This window comes from Varroa jacobsoni, unplaced genomic scaffold (genome assembly GCF_002532875.2).
Source record: "Varroa jacobsoni isolate VJ856 unplaced genomic scaffold, vjacob_1.0 scaffold_265, whole genome shotgun sequence".
NCBI classification, from domain to species: domain Eukaryota; kingdom Metazoa; phylum Arthropoda; class Arachnida; order Mesostigmata; family Varroidae; genus Varroa; species Varroa jacobsoni.
In genome coordinates, this window is record NW_019213167.1 from 70195 (window position 1) to 83836 (window position 13642).

The window sequence follows — 13642 nt, forward strand, 5'->3', positions numbered from 1 at the left end:
TGGCAATATCGAAAGAGCCCCATACACTGCAGCGACGGCAAGTTGAATGGGCTAATTGGTACAGCGTAGGGCGCGAGAAGGTGCGGATTGAAACGAGTTACGCGCTAGGAATGGTAAATTGTACGATCGCGATGGAAGTTGGGTCAGATGGGTGAGTGGATGATTATATGATTGAACGTTAGTTTGTTGATTCGATTGTTAGCACTGACGACGCTTTTCAGCACACGACGACTACAATACCAGCGCAGTCCTATGAAAGAAATTGAACGCTGATACAAGGTAGACACAAGAGGCAACTGATGTGGGTGCAAGCGAGCGAGACAAACGGGGTGTAAGTGGTCGCAAGGTCTAGTCGTACATGATCCGAACGAATACGAAAGTGCAAAAAGTACACTAATTATTGAAACCCATAAGCGGATGCCCAAAAAGTGTCTGCCTGTGAATCAATCGATTGTAGCTGAGAAGAAATATTCGCTAGTTCACACTGTGTACATTTAGAGATTTTGGTGAACGTAAGCAATCGTTTGTTTTAAGAACTAGGTAAGTTGAATCTAAATCAGAATTAAACGATGTACAGACAAATCCACAGAACTTTTGTTAAACCGTTTCGATAATTTTGTTAAGCTGGATCCTGTGTCAAACTAGACGATCAAGATATCCCACTGAATTATGCCTACAAATTTAAACTTTCTTAGTTTGTACGATTGATTCAAAATGGTTAGTTCAAAATGTAATGTTGAATAATGCTTCCCCAGTGAAATTGCGGTTTTCTTAGTACAATATTAACGCACGTGATGACGAGTTGGTGTTCACGTCTTGTTGTTTCTTTGTGATTTATTGCTTTCTAGTAATCATAGAAATGGTGAGACTATAATGGTCGCTGGGCCGTTAATCCCGTAGCGGACAAAACATAGAATGAATTAAGGCTTGGTTGAGTAGTCAATTAGGATCAATTCTAAATAGAAACTTCAATAGCCGCGGGAAGACGTCGCCATCACAGGACCGAAACAGATTAGAAAGGAGCAAAAGAAAGATACGAAACAAGATTCGTTGGCGCCTGTCACGTCACCGTGGGTCTCGCCTGCACTACCAAGGGATCACCATTCATCCTTGCTCAAAAGTAACTGGGAATAGTCAGCGGGAGGAATTACGTCAGGAGAAGAAAAAAACTTCCCAAAATCTAGAACGGGAAGCATGATGAAAAGTAAAAGTACGAAGGAAGTATGAAGAGATTAGGGGCGGAAAAGGATCATTTCGGGTGAAAAGAAGACGTCGTTAAAGCCGGCAATGCCAAGGCGAAGGCGACAGACACTAAGTGAACGATGACATTAGGAAAAGGGAATGCTCAGTGAAGGAAAAGCCATTAACCGAGAATATAAAGAAGAAGAAGAACAGAAAACAAAATCGTTTGGTGTTGTACCAGCTGGTAATCAAATCGTAGTCGTGGCTATTGTTGTGAATTTTTTATTCAGGGAATCAACTTCGCTGCTGCGTTTGAATTCAATTCATATCGTCTTGACCTTCCTCTTCTCATAATTCGGAGTCGCCCATGTCTGTCTACCACAGTCGGTTGGCGAGACGACATCTCGTCTCGCTCTAGAAACCTCCGTCACTCGCAAAATGAATCGGGCTTCGTCTAAATTGATATCGGTTTCAGCAAACAATTGCTAATAATAGTAAAAAAGTGTTGGTTGAGCGCACAAAAGGAACGAGCTCAAACTGGAGTTGTTATAACTTGAATTTGGTGACCAGAAGGGAAAGGCACTGCAGCGCCACCATGGTTGTCATTGATTTAATGTCTTGTATCGTTTAGTTACACTTAGCCCACGCTATACTATTCAACCTATATTGTTTAAAGTGCACACTTCACTTGCGTATGGCAATAACACAGGCTAGATGGTGACTCTGCAGAAAGTATTCGGCGTGGCATCTTTAACTCCAATGACTTTACTCAACATTCGCAGCCTAAGTTTTTAGCAAATGAGCATACGCTCGTTACCATTGATGTGGTTATTATTTTTTTTTACTTGTCTTTTTTGTCTGATCCCTAGTGTTCTCTAGTGGATCTCATAGAAGCCTTATATACTTTGGACAATATTAGAATAATCCTAACATAACGTAGTCGACTTGGTAACAAAATAACAATGTTGTTTTACGTTCCCACAGATAACAGCTAGTGATGTTGAACGTAGTGCGCATTCTTAGCCTGCTGCATTGTCTTCCCTGTTTAGGTCTACGTCCTCTTGCTTTTCTCACTATCACTGGCCCACTTTGTGGGTGCCGACTACGCACTGTTGGAACGTATGACAAATTTAGCATTTTACTTGTAAGTTCTCAAATGGTGGAGGCAGTCGCGGAACGCAAAACTACAAGTGTTCGGGTGGTATATTTGTTGAAAATGAAAGACATTTCTCCACGTTGTTTCGCGTTGTTGTATTTTGGCTTTGTTGCTGTTGTTGACAGCGGCCCCAAACTGGGGGTCTCGAATCCTCTTCACCGTTTGTTCATGCTTTTAGCGTAAAAACTGGTATGTAGCAAGTTTTGATGAATTGGATCATGCGTTGCTGCTTCACCCCAAAAAAACGTGCGTCAAGGTTTAGGTGCCAATGAAATTGGCCTATTTTCTTTCTATTTTCGTCTCTGTTCCTGTTGGTGGCCGCGTTACCGGTGCCTCGGTGTTGTAGTTCAAGGGAACGCATAGGGCATTTGCGGGCGTTAGCCAAGCGCCGCCTGGCCCAAGTGTCGCCCACCGGCTGGGTCAAGTCTTAAATTAACGACAGTAGAGGAACAAGTTAACTGCTACTGCAACAGTACGCCGCTACGTTACGGTCCACCGCTTGCGGTATAAACTCATTTGATTAGTTGGCCCTTCTCATCAGGCAATGGATCATGGTGATCGGTTGTTTAGCACCTCCGGCAATGCCATCGCTACCCACTAAATCGGTGGACCAGCTGCTAGCTCAATCGCTCGCTACGCCCAGAGGATGCAGAAGTGACCGACAAGAAAAAAATGAGAGCAACTGGCAGACAAAGGCGAAGTTAGCTAATCACTCATCTATAGAGGGAGAAGTTAGTGGCTCCATATTGAAAGAGTCTCATGTGACACCCTGCATGCGAGTTGATTTCGGTTAGTCGGCTACTCACCTGCCAGTCGCTTTCCTTCGTATCCTTCGAGAGAACTTACCGTACGTGAAACTCTTACAGTTCGATAAAAACAGCCTATGCTATCGGACAACCAGGGAAAAGAGCAGTCACCATGGAAACTGGAACCAGTTTACGCTACGTCAGGTTAGGCAGCCTAACGGACCAGCGAATCCCAGAAGAAGTATGCAGTGGCCGATGCTACCTGTACAAGCCTGGCTCTACTCCAGTGCCACTGCCCCTCGTTACCGACCAACCAACCGCTTATGGTGGAGCATACAGGATTAGGTGTGCGAGATTAGAGAACAGGCGAGCGATACAGAACAACTGCGTTGTACAAGGAAACGAGTTTTGATTACAAGCTTAGCTACCTTTCCTTCTCTCCCTCATCCGGTCGGACTAGCAAGCCACAACCCGCAAGGCTAGCGGGGTCTCCCCGTTAGTCCTCTCTCTCGTCTTTTAGCCATTGCTATATCATGATGGAGTTGCAGAGGTACGTAGAAGAACTACCCCGGTTTGTAGTTGGATCCGAGAAGCAGAACAAAGAAAGCCGATATGAGTTAGAACAGCACCGTAGGACCACACAGGGGCTTGAGGAAAAAGCACTTGAGGTCTGGTAGGGATGAAAGTGGAAAGCCATTTCAGCCGAGTTATTACAAGGGACGACTCATTGCTAACAAGGAAGGCTCACCGGCATAGTCTCAACATAAAGAATAGGGAAAAATGTAACGTTGTTTTGTCTCGCAATTCGTAACGTCGTGGATTGTATTTTGCATCTAAATATGCATTAGATAACTCTCTATTTTTGTTTTTCTTTTTACTAGGGCTCACTTATCATTGATTAAGCGTACACGCTGGCTTTTTCTAAGGCAAGCAAGCAAAGTAATTGCAACATGACCAGAAATCTTTCCTTTTGCTTTGGCGTATAAGATTCTAAGGAGATTAAAAAGCACAACTTTAGATATCTAAACGATGTAATCACACAAAAATTACACAAAAAATTTGACACATATTTAATTTAATACTTTATACTTATGTTGAAAAACTCGATTTACACTCAAAGGCCTCTAGCAACGAGCGTTTTTGGAGCTATTTCGTCAGAGTCCTATACTCAGGCCGCGTGTCCGCTGCCCTTAATTAGTTTCCCTGCAGATTAGGCCAATAAAAGCAGTGGCGGTGGTAGTAGCTTGCAATCGACAAATATACAGCAGTAATACCTATTTTTTCGCCTGTTTTGTGTGTTTGTGGGGTGCTATCAGTTAGTCTGCAGGAACATAAGCGAGAGCATTAGTATATTTTCTATTCGCACACTGGTCTATCTGCTCTTTTTACTGCTTCTGATTAAAAAAAAACATTGAAAAACGATAAAAAAAAAATATGTAACAGAACGGACCGACAGTACAAAGGTATTACAGGCCATAGAATACTGCTGCGCTACTATTGTGTAGCCAAGATACGTGCGAGAGAAAACGAGATCAGCGAGAACGTTGTCAGCTAAAGCGGCCGTCGTGATGTTGTGCAGCAGTACGATGCAATTCGCTCGTCACATTTTGTATATAGCGTGCATGCTAAGCAGAAAAGTATCAGTGAATGAATGAACGAGTAAGCTGCCGAACGAAACAAAGACGACGACGGAGATCAGCAATCACTGATATACACACATATATCAATGATGACATGTAGAACATCGGTACGATTATATCTTCACAGCTGACAAGACAACATGAATAAGCATGTTGATCCGAGACGTATCCGAGAGTGAAACATATCTGAAGGGAGGAAATCTACGGAAGACGTGACCCCTTACCAACGCAGGTAATGAACCACCACGCCAAGACGTATACAATCCGCCGGCCCTCCCAAGATTGCAATAGATGACGAGACAAGATGTGAACTCAATTCCGCGACCTGTTGCAAACTTGAATCTATAAGAATATGTTGCGATGATGGTAATGTGACAACGCTGATTGTCATGATGAAGTTCTGGCGGTAATATCTAAAAGGGAAACTGCTATTCTCTATGGTAGTAGTGTAGAAGAAAAGCGACGACTGCAGATAATAGAAATGGCAATCCTTTTGTGGTTGGAAATCGCGACAGAGATGAAGGCGCTCCTACTGCCAGTGTCCTGTTATAAAGCCAGCAAAAGTTAAACAACAACTACAAGCCAAGTCATTAAAATAGCAATCAAAAGAGACAAAAGAAGAACAGTGATGCGGGCATCTTAGTGTTGATGCGTGGGCGACTGCTTTTCCATAGTTGCGTTTCCCCCTTTCGTGTTTTATCGTCGAGCGATGAGCAATTGCTCCTGTTAATCCAATACAACGAAGTAATGTCGGTAATAAAGCAAACAGACATGGCGTGTAGATTATTCTGCTGAGTAAGATGAGGCTAATAGGAATGAATCGAAAACAAATATAAATTATGTACCTGTATGTATGGCTCAATATATTGTATCTGACGAATTTCATACGGTTTTCGACGTGACGCTTTGGGTCGAGTAGGTAACGGCAAAACTTATCCTAAACATCGAGGAGTTTATATCTACGGTCCGTATTGGACTCGTCAGACTCTCATGACACACATCGCCGTCTGGACCCAGCATAGCAGATTAATAATTAGACTACAATAAAAATACTCGGTACAAATGTAGTGATAATTTTTTTTTTGGTATGACAAACCGAAGTAGATCATAGTGTTAATTATTTCTATAATTTTCAATAGTGCGATTAAGCCTGTGCAACTTGACAAATATGTTGTTTATCTATTATTGCTAGATGTGTAATGCTGATATTTCTTACCAAGAACGTTACTTTATTGTCTCAATAATATATGCGCCAACCGAATCATACTTTAAAACACTAAGTCCAACTTATTTACCAACCCATAATGCCCATGCCTATCTACATATGTAAATGAGCGTGCTGTTTGTTCATGATACATAACTTGATTTTAATCATGAACTTAAAAGAATTGAAGGACTGAACTATCGGATTTCTGTACAAAAAAAGATTGTCCCAGAGATCCAGTGTTTACGGAAAATATGCACATAAAAAATCATTTTTTCAACCGAGCCGTAACTCTGCCTATTCGGATTAGTGGAAAAAAAAAAGCTGCCCCACCTAAGCGCGAGAAATTAAAATTTCTAGATAACCGTTCTATGAAATTGAAGGTGTGACCGAATTTTTTGTGAACTTTACATTTTGACATTTCTCATTATGGATACGCATTTAAAGGCCGTCCTTTAATCTGAGCGAATTTCAACTGTATAATCTATGCTTGCTATAAGACAGCGTCATTTACTGCTGCACAATCCAAAGATTGAAGTTAGTGCACGCAGAAGTTCTATCAAGGCATCCTTATCATGCCGCCTTATCAATGCGATATAATTACGCTGAACTGGGAAGTGAAGTTTATAGCTATAAACTTTTTATAATTGGTAAACTAAACATAACTCGATGCACGAGAGATGAATGACTATATATATATATATATATATTGGTACTCCCTTATATGAAATAAGTGAATAATTCCCTAAGGGAATTTAGGCCAAAGATTTATATATTATTTTTGCATGGATTTATCTCCATTCGAGGCTGAGGTAACTTGTCAAAAAAACAGCAAATCGTTGGAAAAATGCGTATACATGTACGCGGATAGAGAGACGTGTGCATTCATATGCAATACGTGCAGGCTGTGTCAATGGTCAATTCTAAAGGATCTACTTCAAGGGAAAGAGATCTGCAAAGAGACGGTATATATAGTTATATACCGTCTCTTTGCAGTTATTACAATATAAGTTAATCTTGTATGATAAATGTATTTTGTCTGCATTCTCGCATGAGTACTATTATAATACTGCTAGTGGTTAACGCGTCTGGCGAGCCCTGCGCTTTTTGCCTAGAGCCCTATCTACCTAAAAAAATGAAAGTCACTGGCGGATAACGTTGCATATCGCTGCTGCAAATGTATATTTTGTTCGTGCGTGCGCCTCTGACAAGGAGAAAATATTTGCGAAAAACTGAAAACGCAGCAATGACGCATTACGCTTGGAACAAAACGACGACCTTCATTCTATTTCACTGATATCGAAGTTACGTTGCTTTTCGAAGTTTTTCCGTTACTGCGCTGTCATCATGTGTCGGTGTTGATTCTGCTTGGGCTCCCGAAGCAGAGGTCAAAAAAGGGGTATCTCATATCGCAGCTGCGGCGAGAATCTGTCGGCAGACTGAAGTTTATAGGTAGCTTCAGACTGAAACGCGAAGGAGGAGACGCTCAAGCTCTTTCACGGAAGTATTAACGATTTAGTACAATCCTTTCTGGTTAACTGTTAATAATTTCTGCTGCTAATATTGATACGTTGCAGAAAATTGCATTTTGCAACATCACAAGCGTAGCACGATATTGCACTAAAAGCAAACGCTACGAAAGAAACTTTATCGTAAAGCTGAAATCGCCTGACTATTGATCGGCCACTCGAGCGTGAATAGGCTGAGGCTTTTTGTACGATGGTTAAATGTGGCTACGGTGGGGCAGTACAGGAATAGGCGTACGCGTAAAAATATAGTCAGCGCATGAGGAGATGTCACAAACAGGTGTCTTTGTAAAACTTACGATCGATAACTATAGCAAGCTTTATCTGGAACTCCATTCGCGCTGTATTCAATATGGAGACATAATGTTAGCTAGGCCTTCTAAGATAATGAAATCGTAGATATCTGCAAGCAAAGTAAGAGTTTCCAGATGTTCTTCACGTTTGCTTGCAACGAACGAAGGAGTAGTTTCAGATCCCCTACTTGACGGTGTTTTTATTCAATACTTAGTAGATGTTAGGCCCGCCAAATGTTATCTACGTCGAATGTATTCAATGGGCCTAACTATGAAGGGTGTTAGATAGCTATTTTCTTAAATAGCTATTATTTTTATTGCTTGCAATGAAGGGAGATAGGGAAGTAAGTGACATATTGTATTGTTACTTCGATTTTAGTTACAACTAGTCAAAAGCCTCTAAAGCCTATCTTTTTGGGATATTTTTCGTTTTTGGTTATCGTTTCCCCTTCATCTACATCCGCAAATGGATTAAATTTGATTAGACTGTCCCCTAGCTATGTTTCACTTACTCTATCCAAGCTTGTCAGTGCTTTTGTGTTTTAGCTATTCTGACTTTATTATCGTCATCGTTCGCTAAATCATAGCCGCTTTGGTCACTGCTAGCAGCGTCGTCAACCCCATAATTACGTCCCAGTGATCATCATCGTGGTCGTCTTTTTGTGGTTGTTGTCTGCAGTAGCAGTATGTCCGGCGTCTCTGTGTACGCGAGTCGGTAATGACTTATAGCCCGCCATGTTTGCTGCCGCCGTGGCGGCGGCATCCTGTTCCAGCTGTTCCACTGTTCTAGTCGTTGCCTGTACTATCTGCTTTGATGCGTTGCAAGCAGGCGTGGCTTATTTTTGTTTGTCGTCGTCGTCATGGGCAGGCTTGCTACATTTCAACTAGCTTCTTCCTTGTCTGCCCTAGATAATTGATAGCAGTTGTTTATTAGTAGATTAGATCACTGCTGCAGCGTTCGGGAGAATTAGACCAATGATGAAATAGGTAGTAGCGTGGTCGAGGTTAAACCTGTAACAGCAGCAGATGCGTGAAGGACACATCGGTATGCATGACCCCAACCGCGCTAATGTTTTTAATAGTAAAAAACGCTATTTTTGACGATGCTGCGGCTATTACCGGCGCGAATGACTGAAGACCTGTCGTCTCATCCTCGACTAGCGAAACGCACGCGCGGACCCACATTCATTTTTTCACATTTGAAACGATCTTGTTCCGGAGTGGAAATGGACACGGACGGATAGAGACAAACAGTTGTTTGCTGCTCCTGGTAATTGGTGGTGATAAAGGGTAGACTCTTGCTTTGAACGTACGCGTTTGCCAAATAGCTTGTATCGTTGCTGTGGACGAGTGATCCTTTCAAATACAAAGTCTAGGTTGCAGTACTGTAGCTATGGAAAATCTGTGAGGATGAGACGGCGAGCCAAACTGTGCAAAGTTCTTAAGTGGGTAAACAACCACCTGGTAAACGACCCAAACAAACACAACACAACACAACACAACGACTCGATAAAACCAGCAATTTTGTCGCGAGATTATTCAGAAACTAGGAAAAATTAACAGCAAATAAGATCACGAACAACGCTCTTTCGTTACTGTTGCTGGTTAGTTTTCCTGGGAGGAAGAAGAGCAGTTTTACTCCATGTGCCTTTATTTAGTCGGTTGAAGGGCTACCCAGAGCCGACAAGAACCACTCCCATAACGCGGTGACTGTATGCAGATCCGCCGCTAAAACTTTACCAACTGCAGCGACAGCAGTGGCAGCAACTATGGCAGAGACATTATGACGCTGCCGCATTAAGCAGATGGGAAAGATACGTTGCAGAAACCTGCAGAACGAGCCTCTGGGCTACTCTTTTTCTCTCTCATTTGCTCCGAGTCTTTAGTTTTTAGCGCGCGAGTTTCTGCGGGTTGTTTGGCTTGCCGTTGGCGTGACAACGGTTAGCAGACGACTCTATTGTAGCAACATAGTGTATTATCGCTGTCGCCAGCGTGCGCGCCTGGTTCTTACGACGGCAGACGGAAAACTGAAGAAAGCTCTTTTTTGAATATCCCGCCCAGCAGTGAACTGTTGAACGGCATGAAAGGCAACAAAGGAAGCGTTCAAAAAAAAAGAGAGTGAACAGGAAAAAAGCTAAGCAATTGACGAACCCGCAGTTGTGGTAGCAGCAATAGTAGCTAATGGTAGTCATGGCTGAAACAGAATTGAAATGGTGCGATCTGCTGCTGATGGTTTTCACGTTGCTCATGCTACTGAGGAGGCAGGACGAGCGCATGGAGAGCGCATTGCTATGAGTATATCTTAGGGCGAGGACAGTCGATCTGGTCACTGCCGGTTTAGAACAAAAAACAGCAATCGATAAAGGGATCGAGCCGAGCAGGAGCAACAATAAGCAGGCTATTCGTGCCTAAAGCCGAAAGAAAAGCTTCTTTCTTGACGTCGTCACGTAGCAGATACCGCCGCGCGATGACATGAAATTCCTGTCAGCGCGTGCTTTCAGCGTCAGCGTGGTCAATGCTACAAGCTGCTTCGGCAGAAATAGCGACGATGCGGCCGTATTTCGCTGTTATTATTATGTTTGCCCTAGTGGCAGTAGCCGTTCGCCAATTTAAAGCGTCACCTGAAACTGGTCACGCCAGTCTGATAAGCCTGGTTTGCATGCCGGTTGGCCATTCTACTGACTCTACAGTAATTAGTCTATGGCTGTACGCTACGACCCGCTTATGGGCGAGGAACTGGTGGAAAAGTGAATGGCAGATGACAGAAGAAACACATAAATAATAGCTTAAACAATAAGCAGACATGGATGGGCTTAAGTACTTGAATAGGGCAATTATCTGCGCGAGTCGTGTGTCACAAAAATATTTAAGTGTAGATTTCTATGGCCTGCTTCAAGGAATGGGCTTATTCCGCTTTGGTCGCATTTAACTATAGAGTAGTTGCAAATGTTTTCACTCATTTATATTCACCGCCAATGTTTCTAGTGCAAAAAAATTGAAGACCCATCTTGAAGTGTTGTTGATCATAATAGCCATAAAGCGATATGTTAATTGAATCTGAAACATTCTTACCCCGCCAAAGCAATTCTTCAACGAGTGATAAGTAGCCTGTTCTTTTTCATGGGGCAAGATTTTGAGCCGTAGAGACTGTTAGTATAACGACGGTGTTTTCGGCCAAGACATTTTGCCGTCTAGTCAATTCGCGAGTAGAGAGTTCGCGGCGAATATGGACGTAATATATCATAGTAAGGGACCATCGGCTACTGAGACAGCTAATAAGGTGCAATCGAACGTACATAACGTGCCTTCGATGTAATTGCCAACTTGAAGGCTTTTAAGGGATATTATTTTCATAATGTATAGGAAAAGAAAAAAACAATACTAGTCGACCTTAGGCCAGAATGCTTGTATTGCATGGCCTATATGAACTGTTAAAACTGTAAAAAACTGCTTCGGCTCGAGACGCGGCTTACATTTCAGCTTATAAAAAGATGTCTGTAATTATGGGCTTCGATCGATAAACCCTTAACGACACAAGTCTGCTAATTGAAGGAGTTTGGTCTGCGCAGTATTCTAAAAGCATTGCCATATTCCGATACGGTCTCTGATTACTCCCCCACGGGAGATAGAGTCACTAATTTGCTCAAACATCGTTACCAACGGAGTGTACAAACATCCATGATTCGCAATTGAATACTGGTCACATCTATCAACTGCCTCATCGCGTCTATTAGCTCTTCTACATCAAGTTGATCTTTCGTGATCCCATCGCGATCTTTTCGTTTTGTAAGGTGGCGCTGTTACATACTCATCATAGCACTTTCTGACAAATTCAACTATTTTCACAAAAAGTATTATACTGAAAAGGGTGTACGACTGAGGTAGGCTCTAGTACCAGACATGGTTCTGCCTCACTTTTTCTCTCCTCTCCTATTCGAGCTTGGCCTTGGCCGAAGTAGCAACGGCAACTCATTGCCCTTGGGATTCAGACTTGTCCTGATTGCGTTGTTTTGCCTGGTCTTGCCTTACCTTGCCTTCGTTCCAGTAGTTGTTTGTCGTAGCCGCTTTGACTTTTTCCTAGCTGTACTCGACGTCGTTAGTCTAGCCGATGACAGACTGGTTGGCAAACATAGAACTGTAGAATAGAGGGCGGCGGCGACGGAATGATGAAGGCGGCAGCGACGAGTATTGGTATATCGCTTAGCCGTCGTCTGCTATTGCTACTGCAGTAACGCTCGTATTGGTAGCGAAGGGTGGTGGTGCCATTTGACTTCTGCCACTGCTTGGTTGCTGTCTCTTACCGGAAGAGGTAGCTGAAGAAGCTGAGATGTTTCCAAGCAGGAGAGCACAATAGAAACAGTAGCAGCGGTATAGTAAACCAAATTAGGAACATTCACAGTAGGACAGTGAGGCAAGAAGAAGATGGGGACAGGATGATGTCGGAGATGCGGAAGGGACGGCTGGATAAGGAAGGACATTTGAGAGAAAGAAGAAAGAAGGTTGTCTGTCACTGATGTCACAACGAAGTTTTTAGGGTTACTGTATGTAAGCGTCAGACGCAAAAAGCTTAGTTAGGCATGCCTAACGGAGTGCGGCCCGCCCCTAGTAAAATAAATCTAGAGTGGGTCGGCGAAAGATATGGAAGAAGCGACTTGGATAGCTAGTTAAAAAGCCAGGACTATGAAGATATACACAATACCGTAACCAAAGCATACTCATCCACATTTAGGTGAATAATATAATACATGTAAGTCGTCTAATCTAGGGCAAACAGCAATAACCCCACTGATTACAAGATGCTGAATCATTACTGTCAGTAACTCTCGGCAGAAGGTTATAGAGGTGACAACGTTGCTACGGTTCGACCTGGTAGTCTTGCACATTGAAGGCACAGGAAACGGCAGAACGCTAAGGCGGAGAAAAAATGGGTATCAGGAATAGGTACGAAGGAGAATCACATACGTTTCCGATACGGTAATATATCAAAAGGCGAAACCAGAAAGAGAATGAAGAAAAGGACATCTATAGAAGGGATTTCTATATATTGTAAAGCTATCATTATTATTATTATTATTTTTGTTATTCCGACACATACAGCGCACAATTTCGTTTTTCCGCAGGGACAAAAGAATTCAGCTGCCCTTTACCATCAAAAGCGGACTAGTTCCGCTTCCTTTGTGCTACGAACCTTTCCCCCGAATCGGGAGAATACATCGCATGCCAGTGATATACTTATACGCTATCTTAATGGGACCACGCAGCCGCGAGTGTTAGCGCAAACAGCAGAAAAAAAACGAGACCACAAGAAATATTTATTGTTGAGAGCGCCTTCTGCTTTCTACGTAAATGGGTGACTACTCGCTTCTGCTATACGTTTGGGTCTCTAAATTAGCTGCTTGCTAGCAAGCAAATAATCTAGACGAGCTCATTTGGGCCACTGTATGTAATGCTGCCGCTTATGACGCATAGAATTTGGCTTGCAACTATTGCATGTTTTGTAGAAGCAGCTGATTTTCGCAACGGGAACCCAGTGGTGACGGGATTTGTCTAAACAGAAGTAGATAGAATCAAGGCAGCAACCATAACGTATTTTAAATTTCTGATGAGTCAGTCGCAAAGGTGAGGTCGATAAGGGATCGCGCCGAGGGAGTTACCATGGAGTTCGCAGCCATCGTAAGAACGCGCTGAAATAATTGCTCCGGGTTCAAGTGCGATCAAATTAACGGGCCAATGGTGCAATGTGTACAGCTTTACTATTGTGTCTAGACATGCGCGACATATATGAAAAATATATAGCCAGTATTGTGACGAACTGATAACTCCGATTGCTCCGGGGGGGAGGGGGGTGATAGCCGCTGAATGGCATCTAGCCTGTATATATATCGGGACTCATGA

General features: G+C 42.9%; 1 protein-coding gene across 3 annotated transcripts in view; it reads left to right on the plus strand.

Moving 5' to 3' along the window:
• Positions 1 to 13642, plus strand: part of p120ctn (adherens junction protein p120) — a 103106-nt gene that overhangs the window by 30967 nt on the left and 58497 nt on the right. The window lies entirely within an intron of this gene.